The 10,832-nt window shown below is 38.0% G+C and overlaps 1 pseudogene; it reads right to left on the minus strand.

Moving 5' to 3' along the window:
- Positions 1-429: 429 nt before the first annotated feature.
- LOC122136396 lies at positions 430-4,770 on the minus strand (annotated as a pseudogene).
- Between the last annotated feature and the right edge of the window lie 6,062 nt (positions 4,771-10,832).

The raw sequence follows: 10,832 nt of genomic DNA on the forward strand, positions 1-10,832 counted from the left end.
ATCGATAAGCCAGTCATTTCAGAATATTCCATGTGAATGAAGCAATCCTCTTTGGACACTAAGGGCATATTTGGTTTGGGTATCAGTTTTTTCAACACCAGCAGTATTTCGGAGGGACACAGATCAGCAGTCCGATGATAAATAATTCTCAAAATCAATTGAAAAGTTCATAATTATGGTTTGTAGAGTAACAGTTTACTTCTGCATTGGACTCTAGGAACCAAAATGGCCACACACAGAGTTCCAAAACCATACAAAAATGACACATTGCCATCTAAGAAGGCTGACAATGGGAGCAGGAAGTTGGCCATTTGCTGTTCGTTTTTGTCACCCTTCTTTTCTGCCAACAAATACCAACCTAAAGTCAGTGCCAATTTTTGTACCTTTGAAGTGGGATTTTTTAAGATGAAAATAGTTTCATCGTAATTCTCAGACCCACTCCTGCATGGATCGCTTGCAGTACAGTATGTGGCGCTGCGTATCCTTCCTCTTGAAGCGGAACACGGTGTGTAAAGCAGCACCATCATGCACAGGGCCCAGGACGCAGGGTGATGGCGATGGCCACCGCTTTTCTGCTCCACCACTGCTCTCCAGCTTGAGTACGATATCAACATCATCATTGTCATATTGTGGTGGTTCTTCTTCTGGTGGAGGGCTCCAGTCCCCAGTCGGGGGGTCGGACGGTAAGCCGGTCGCAGCCCATAAAATCACGCAGGATAGACCTGGGGTAGCCTGGCTCCACTCTCAGCCTCTGGTTGTTGAACTTCCAGTACTCCTTCCCCTTGTAGAAGTATGTGAATCCTTAGGAGAAAAGGAAGACAGCTCATATTGAACTACTGTATGCATACTGGAAAACATAACCATGTGTTATTCTTAGTTGAAAAATAAGAAATTTAAGTCTAATGATATTAAAACTCAAGTCAATTATTTGTTACTAGTAATACATTTTGTTCATCCGGTACTCCAAGTTCCAGAGTACTCCAAGAGTGTCATCATATTTATCAGGTCTGAAACTGCATGGTACAAAAAACAAAGACACCATAGCCATATAACTGTCTGTACCTGTGCCATTCCAAAATAAAATAAAACATAGGTATGAATGTGCTCGAAGGTCCCCATCTGACACTAGTGGTTCAATTATGAAGAAGAAGAAGTACGTCGATGTTATAACCTAATTTCTGCCTAGAATTGATTGTCCCTCAAAAAACTCAGCAGGAACAAAGAGATTTATGAGGAAGAGCCACCAGAGAGGCCAATTATAGCCCAGAGATCACCAGATCCATAAGACACACTACTTGCACAGAGAACATAGTTCGGAGAAAACTTCTGCCAGTCAACACAGTGTCCTCCAGAGTGAACCAATTACTTAAACTCTGAAACTCTGGAGGGAGTTTACGATGGAAAACCCGAGTTGTAGAGCATTTATACAGTCTAGTGGCTCAACAATATACTTATATGTGGTGAAATACACTTATATTGGATGGAAAAAGTAATAGGATACCTGACTAGGGACATCTAATCACATCGCATTCTAAATACATATAGACTCTAATAGAAAAGTTGGTTCTCCCATTGCAGCTATAAGAGAGCTTCCACTCTTCTGGGAATGCTTTCACAAGAGTTTTTTGGAGTATTTCTGTGAGCTTATTTGCTAATTTATAAGCAGTAGAACACTTGTGACCTCAGGCACCAATGTTGGATGTGAAGGCCTGGCTCGCAATCTCCATTCCAGTGTCAACCCAAAGGTGTTCACTGCGGTTAAAAGTCAAGGCCTCTGTGAGGGGCAAGTCCACTTCCATGCTGGAATAGAGAAGGGTTTTCACAAAACTTTTCTCACAAAGTTGGAAGCACATCATCACACTAATCAGAATCTGGCTAATTCGGTTTCTCGAACGCACCTGTTGTTGATGATTAGTTTATGGCTGTATTGAGTTTATCTGAAGATAACTGCGACATTCATGGTTTGGTTTAAAAAGGGGGCTATGTAATTGATACTCTAAACCCAACGATCAGCAATGCAGCGATTTGGCTGGCGGCAAGGACAGCAAACATAATGACATCATATAATTTAAAAATGACACCTTACGAAAAACTTGACAAATTTCGGCGACGTTATAACCGAACCAGTTCAAGCGATACAACGACTAAATTTTATGTAATAGACAAATGAAATGTGCACTGTTTTTATTTTATGTTTCATTGATTTTTACACAATTCAACAATTATTTTATATTCCCGTTTTCTTATATTTGTCCAGGCTTTACATTTTTAATTTCAATTTAGGTAATTAGCAATTCAATTTATTTTATCTTTCAAACAGATTTGTTATGTGACAACATTAATTAAAGTTTCTTAAGGGTCATGTTATCTGCATCTCCTGCGCTCCATCAAGCCACTCCCATAATAGCTGTCATCACTCAAATTAATGCACGACTCTATATTATCTGTATAGCATGTAAGACTCTAATGCAATTATGAAGTAATTCTTTGATGACAAATAAATCTTTCAGTGAGTAAAACCTGGCTGTGTCTATAGTATTATAGATACACAACATTATTATATCATTTTTAAATATTTTTAATGGATTATTATTTAAAGATGATCGTGCTGGATCAGTAGGATACTCTTGTAATAAAGTAGCTGGTGGCTGGGTACGGATTGTAAGTATCAATTTTACTTAAAAAGATGCAATCTATTCCTGTTTAGAATTGAATAAGTCGCTCCAAAGCAGGTTTAAGCTGTACGGACCTGTTGCCATGACAACCAAGTCCAGGATAAGCTTCGAAGAACAAACTTTCCAAGATCATGCCAAATCTCGTCAAAAAATCTAATCCAGCTAACTGAGTTAGCAACGTACGAAGCAACGGGCCCGTGGCATTCCCCAAACCCAGACCTCCCATAGGACTACGAACAGAGAAGAAGTGTGATTTGTTACTCCACAGAGCAAGTTTCCACTGCTCCCGATTCCAGTGGTGGTGTGCTTTACACCTCGCCTTACAATGCTTGGCATTGTTTTGGTGAAGTGAAGCTTGCATGCAGTTGCTGATATTAATATCAGTGGAAGTTTATAATCAGGCAGAGTGTTTCTTTACGCACCGATCACTCGACGCACTTGGGACCTTTATGTGGTCATCTGCCTTTCATGGCGAGTTGTTGCTGTTCTACTTGCTTCCCACTTTCCAATGAATACCACTTACAGTTTAACCATGGATATCAATAATTAAAAGGTGTTGTCCCAATATTTTTGTCCTGTGCAGTTAAAGAAAAACAGAATATTTCATTTTGTAACTAAAAACATTTAAATAGATTTTTTTGTAAGTTTTTATTTTTTTTTATATGCATATCAATTTTGGGCCTTTATGCAATTTTACATTAATAGACTAATAGACTTAGCATATTGCATTTGTTGAAATAATAATAAAACCTACATAAAAAGTCACAACTCAACGTGTCTGAGCATACTGTATGTGTAAACCAGCAGGCCATGGCACCAATACAAATGCAATTATAGCAATAAGTTAATTTTGAGTTAAGGTAACTGTGCAATCGCAATGGCAATATTTCAAAACTAGATTCGCAATATTGAGCGAATGTGGTTTTGGGGTCTTTTGCAAGGCACTTGCATGTCAGCTAAGTCATTTCAGTGTCCTCACCATTTGCTTTGTCCACAAATGCTCCCTGTGGAGGAGTTGGTATGCCTTTCCACACAGTAAATAGGTTTTGGATATCCAGGGTCCATGGTTCTCATATCCTCATTGTACCTCCAGTATCTGTAATAGTAGACAGAGACAGAAAAAACGGTCTCAGACATTATGGAACAGTCAAGTGAAGGCGGTGTCCACTGGGTCCCATTGTACACTGTAAGCTATAAGCTAATAAAACTGGACCTGTCCCCTTTGATGAGTAGTAGTTTGGCCACGTCTTCCCACCAAACCAGCTGTTTTCAAATGCTCTGTGGGGCATTCCACTGCCAAAAAAGAGGAAAGGTCCTGAGGATTATGTGGGCTGTAGAGTTGTATCATTAAAAACCCAGAACCGGTTTTGCCTTCAGAAATGCAGAGAGAGAAAGGAAAAGATTGCATTTAGTGTAAACATGCATGCGTGTTCTCTTCTAGTATAATAATAGTATCTATTATGATTGTAATAAATAATAAAACCGAATGATACTTACTGGCTGTTTTCACACCTGTAGATTGTTTCCTTCTTGGTTCAGTTTTTCACTTTACAAGGGCAGCATTTGAAAGCTGCCCAAGCTGTTTTTTTTTTTTTTGAGTTGGCTCCACAGTTTGATGTCAATGTTCATATATTCACATCCAGTTCACAACCAGTTTAAGAGGAACTGTTAACTAATGTGGCTCACCCACCGAATCACTACACTGCTGCTTTTACAATTTTTCATCACAAATTCCAATTCATGAACGATAATTACGCTTGGTTAATGGGTCCACTGCGGTCAGAATGCTTTCTCAGCACTTCCCAAAATTGCTCCAGAGTTTGTGTGTTTTCTCTGTTATTTTGGTGCAGATCTGAGTGGCAATTGCTACGGTATTATATATGCTTAAATGATGAACATGCCATTGCAGGTTCTTTGAAACTAAACTCCAAAACAACCAGGTGTGAAAACGCCCTTAGTCGACCTGAAAGCTGAGCTCCTTCCTTCACCTTATTCACGTCTATATTTAGCCTGTAAGAATTTAAAGAGTTGGAGGAAATAAATCTTACCTTTGAAGAAGAACAAACTTCCCATCGCTGTTTTCGTTAGACAGCATCGACTTGGGAGTGCAGGACCTCTCAGAAGTAGTTCAAGTAGTTGATTGGCACGGTGTATCATGCGCACCACAGAATTCATCTAGCACCCTCCAGAACCAATGATCCTAAATAAGATTGGGCTGGAGTTAGGAAACATACAATTTATGATTCTCTACTTCCCCCCCCCCCCTCAGTGAAAGCTGTGTCATTAAAGTCATACCTTGAAGACGAACAGATCCTGTTCGCTAAGGATTGCCAAATTGTTTGAAACCTCCGTCACAGATGTTGTGTTTTGGAGTTTGGGGGTGGGCTTGGTTTTGAATTCTGTGGAGGGCGATGAGGGAGACCCTGTCGGTCATTGCTTCGCGTGGGGTTTCCGTTGGTAGGTGCATGCGCGAGTGAGGAGCCGTAGACGGTCTGTTTTTAAAAAACCAGGCCCCCCAACAATCTTGTAGGCTGGGGCATTTATGTGTCTGGAGGGACCTGCACGAATGAATGACAAAATTCAACTCATCAATATTGGTCGATAAAAGAAAAAATCTTTCAAAAGATGGTAGTTGAAATCACATGGCAAAGTTCAAATAACATGAAACTTGAAATAAACGTTTATTCCATTTTCACGACATGGTACTGACTTCTAAAAAGATTAGTTAAACCCCCAGATATAACATTTTGATTTTAATAATGTAGTAGGGAAATGTTTGAAATTAACATAAAGATTACAAAACGCTTTAGAAGTTCTTTTTAATTGTTAGTTCATGGGGGGGGGGTTAAATAATGTGATACAACTGGAACATTATTGTAAAATGTTTACCAATACATCATTTTAAAACAATCTACTTTTTGTTAAAATTTTTTACTTTTACACAAATATTATAAATTCTTAATTTTATAACTATAAAAAGTATTATGTATTTACTCATATTTAAGTTATAGGAAATTAAATGACCCATAAAAGTCAGGTAACCCTTTCTTGTCAAAAAGGTAGCAGTTAAGATATTTTAAGAAGCGTTTTTTTGATCTTGACAGAGTCATGGAGGGTCTGCAGGGGTAGTCAATCAAATCAATCAATCAATCAATCAATCAATCAATCCATCAATAAATCAACTCACTCAATCCTTTAATTGATTTGCCATGTTGTTGCAACATTAAAAAATGAAATCTGTTTTGGCAATTTGTTCAAGAATTATCAAGCACTGCATCATTATTTTGTTACTTTTTTTCCCCATAGAAATAATAATAAGAGATTATGCCCAACTACATACAGTTGTTCGTTCAAGAATTTCGTCAAAAAAAAAACATATATTTGAATGAAAACAGATCACCATTGCTTTTTCCTTACCTAAGAAAATCATTAAAAGTTTAGTTACAAATTCAAACAAGGTCATATACAATAAATGAATAATGCAAAGTAGTATTATTTTAAGGGCTGTTGATAGGCAGTTATGTAAGACAGATTCGTAGGGGTTATGCTGTTGTGTTGTGCGGTAGTTCTGGTTGAAATGCAGTTGGCTCACCCGCAAAACAAAAAGTCAGATAAGCCCACCCCACCACCATTTCTATAATAACCTGGCTCAAGTATGATAAGGTGCTTAGGCCTTATTGTTGTCATTTTAGTGTCAATATCCTCTAACCGTAAGTTTTTGATCAGTGTTACTGTACAACAGGTATTGTGCAAAGCCAGAGGTAGATTAAACTGCACCAGATATTATTCTCTGTGGATGTCACTGTAGATCCTCATGAGCGCAGTCTGCAACTCTCGACTGTCCATATACGGATAAGAATGGGAGGCCGCATTATAGCCTTGTGGGTGCCAGCAGATGTCATTCAGACAACTGCTCACCACGAAACAGTAACACCGCAAAGCATTCCAAAGATCATGGACTGCCACATGGAACAGAGGATTACCGGATGTCACCATAGACCTAAGGAGGGCTGTATAGAATACACGAGAACACACAATGACCAATAATAAATGACCGAATAGCAATCCACGATTTGCTTGTTTTTTGCTGTCTCGAGATACTGTCGTGTATCTTGGAGGTGAGAAGCATCTGGCATTGTGACCTCACCACTCAAGTTCCCGATCTGAGAGTCAGTACAGCTTACATGTTGTAATGTTCATGTGTAGAGTGTTTGGGGCATAGACAGAAAACAGTAGCTTAAGGAAACAGTATGCCAAAACAAAGGATGCCCACATTGCTGTGTATTATACAACAGTGTAACTGGACAATATCATTCCATGCTACCCCTACATTCTGATACTGAAAATGTTATGTAATGCCTATGCCTGTACGCAGTCGCCGTAAGGTATCTGTATTAAATGCTGCACACGTATGTGTAAAAGGTCCAAAACGCACTTCTAAGGTAATTTTTTGGTGTCAAAAGAGATGTTACTTGCAGATATAGGGTACAGTATAGTTTAACTTAAAAGGCTAATTTACATGTACGGCCTTCTACCAGACGAGCAAGATTTTTGACTCTTGAGGTCAACCTGAGAAACTGTTTAAAACGTTTTAATAATGGTAGCGAACATACGGAAGAACGAACTTGTTTTCGATGATCTTTAGAGTACTCTCGTGTTTTTGAGGTTTAATGTATTGCCTCGTGTATGGCTTTTGACTTAAATACTGACACACACATGAAAATTAATTGAAACTGTCGTTTATGTTGTGTTAATTGTAGTGTGTTACTTTAATGACAACTAAATTTTTTCCAATGCTGTTAAGTCGTTTACAACACATTTGCTAGTAATTTTATCATAATTACATTGGCTATCATGTGACCATATAAGTTTTACGTGACATTCAAAAGTATTTTTTAGCGTACCATAAATGACCTTGTTAGTTACATTCAAAAAAAGGGGTATACTAAACCAAAAAAACCATCGTATTTTCCCGTAATAAGAACTCTTTAAAAAAATGAAAAATAAAAAAAAAAATTTATGCTTATCAGTTGAAACTTCATTTTTTTTTTTTTCATGGGGGTTCCACCTAATCTCTGAACATATCACAAATTTGGGTTGTTGTTTCGCGCTACTTATACTATATAGGGTCTCCAAAACACTTAGCATATAGCGCATGAGTCATAGGAACTTTTGTGGTCCAGTAAACTTTATTTTAATGGTCGTACTTGTTTCATAATTTTACATTGTAACTTAATACTCTAATAACAATAAATTGTTGCATAATTAGAGCACATCCTTAATTTTTAAACCCCTAACCAGATAGTAAGTATGTGGAAAATATTATTACTCAGTAATAAATGTATAATTACGCCTGTAAAGGACACCTTAGACAAAGTGTAACTGAACTATTGATTATGGTGCTGTTTATGGTACATTTTTAGAGCTTTGTACAATCTAATCTGGTAACAGTGAGTGAAAGTGAATGGGAGGCATTCACTTCTAAAGTGACCTGTTAAAAATAATCTCCTAATTGCTGTTTATTTTATAACATGTTGATGCCAATCAGGCTTAATGTAAAGAAAGAAACCACACAGTGTGTGGTCCATATAGACTGTGGTGACTTTAATGAGGCCTGAAAAACCACAGGAAGCTATTATGCCATGCACGTGTAACCTCAAGAGACGGCATCAAAACAAACAGCCGAGGTCCTGAGTGACAGACGGCAGTAAAATGCCATTAGTGAATGTAGTTGAAGCCATTGTCTTACTGTCTTGCCTGAGACATTTTGTGAAAGAGATGAGCATCTTAAAGGCTCTCTGCATCCAGTCGGCCGCAGGTAATTAAAGCTGAGTGCCTCTAAGTTTGCAGCTCGCAGTGAAGTGAGGGATCTAAATTACCTCTCATTTAATGGGTACACACCATAACGCAAATACTACATATCCAACAAGTTGGACACCTGACATGCACACAAACCTCAACATGTAAGACCATATCAGGGAAGAATCCTTGTGCAACCAACGAAAGCGATGATTATGTTGCATTGGTTTAGAGCCTGATCAGTGTCATTTCTGTGTCATACATTTACTGGCTGCTGTTTTACGTATGCACTTAATACCACGCACAGATGGATTTTCAGCAGTCGTTTGTGAAGGATGCAGAAGATTACTGAAATCTGACAGAGTTTTACTGGGAAAGCAACTTCACCCAACACAATCTAGAATGGGTTCTTTTAAATGTTAGAATTGTGATCATGTCTGTATGTCATGAAATGAAAACAGGGCGAAGAAAACACATTTACAGTATCTTGTTAGAACGAAGTTACCATATCTAACATTTAAGGGGATTTTTCATCATGATTACCTCTCTGAATACTTTTAGCATGTTAATGAATATGAAAATGTTAATGTATTTAGTCGTGGTGGATTAGATATAATAGGCATACATAATCTGTAGCAGAACCAGACAGGTGGAGCTGGGGGGAGGTAGGGGATTTCAAAGGAACTCGCATGCAGGCCCAGCTTTACAGCGAACAACTGAATCAGTTGAATCAGTTTAACCAATGATGTGCAAGCAACCTTATTGGCCTACGTAAATAAAGTTATCACTAGAAAGATTGCATGTATGTTGTGAGGTTTCAGGAAAAAAAAAGGCTGAAAGTTATTTATAAAGTACCATTCAAAAGGTTACCTCACGATATCTATGTATCAACTAATGTTAACAATAAAAATTCACTGTAAAGTGTTAACAAATTACATATACAGTAGTTACTAATGGCTCCAGCACATTTAGTGGCTGCTTAAGCTGGTTAAATAATACAATTGTGGATTTTGTACTTAAAACCCACACACAGGTGTTGCAGCAGTTTAGTGAATTCTCCCTTAGTGTTTACAGCACATTTGTTAAAACATTCATTTCAGCAAGTAAAATTGTAGCACTAATTTACTTACAAGTTGAGTCTTGTTTTGCAAGAATTGCTCTTAGCTTTAGCTGTAAAAACAGTGTAAATTTATTTTTCAGTGGTGCTTGTGTAAGTCTCCAGATGTCATTAGTGATTTAGCTGCTCTGTCGCCACTGTCACATTCCTTCTGAAACAGCAACTGATTTGTGTTGTTTATTGTGAAAATTGAAAATGTGGCCTAACCTGCCATTCACTCACACATTATTGGTTTGCGGTGCCCAGTGCCCAGGAGTTCATCTGAGTCAAAGTGACTGCTGTCGCCACCTATGGCCGGCCCTGGGAAATAAGCATGTGCCAGGAAGCCCCTTCTCCAGCAAAAGGCGAGCGTGTCACCATGGAAACCAGAGGCAAAGATGATGGTGATTTTCGACGTCAGCGTTTGCCACTCTCCAGAGAGCTGTAGGGCACGGCCTCAAAGCGCGTAGCGGGTGTACACCGTGCAATACGTCCAATGCCCCTCGAATGAGCCCTAATGCGTTTCTCTTGATCACACCTTAGGAGGGACATTTTTTTATGCTAAAAAAAAAAACCAATATTTATCATACAAATATAAAAAACCCTAAGCCATGGCAAAGGTCCAATATATGGTTTTGAGTATCTGCTTGCTTTGGTTTGTATTACCCCTGGGTGGCGTTAAAAAAAAAAAAAAAAAGCATTTGCTACTGTAGGCTTACAAGCCCCATAATAACAGGCAAATAAAGACAATGACTGTGCAACACAGTCTTTGTGCTGGTGAGCTTGTTTTAAGGTGGTTTCCAGAAAATAATAAGTAGAAGAAGAAAGAATTTATACTCTTAATAGTTAACTATTAAGCACGCTACCTCATTATTGATTGGTGGTTTTCTCTTGCTTTTGGGGGATAGTTCATCAAGAAAAAAACGTTTAATTCTGTCACCATTTTTTTTTAATTTCTGCGTTGTGAACATGAATCCGAGAGAACGTGTGCCATTAGTTATACACTGGAAAAAAACAAAAAATCCAACTTAAATTAAACTTTTCCAAGTTTGAGAAAACTGTGCTGAATGTAGAAAAAAAGTTGAAATTACATAAATTACATTTGGATCACTGAGTGATCAGCTAATATAAAACTGTATTTGTTTTTCATTATCAGGTCTTTTTCCTTCTTTCCCAATTTCAGAATATGTAACTTATTTTCATGCATATAATAATCTACAACCTTAGACATTTGCCTTTGAGTAATAGAAAAATTAAGTTAG

The sequence above is a fragment of the Cyprinus carpio genome, chromosome B2, assembly GCF_018340385.1.
Source record: "Cyprinus carpio isolate SPL01 chromosome B2, ASM1834038v1, whole genome shotgun sequence".
Lineage (NCBI taxonomy): Eukaryota > Metazoa > Chordata > Actinopteri > Cypriniformes > Cyprinidae > Cyprinus > Cyprinus carpio.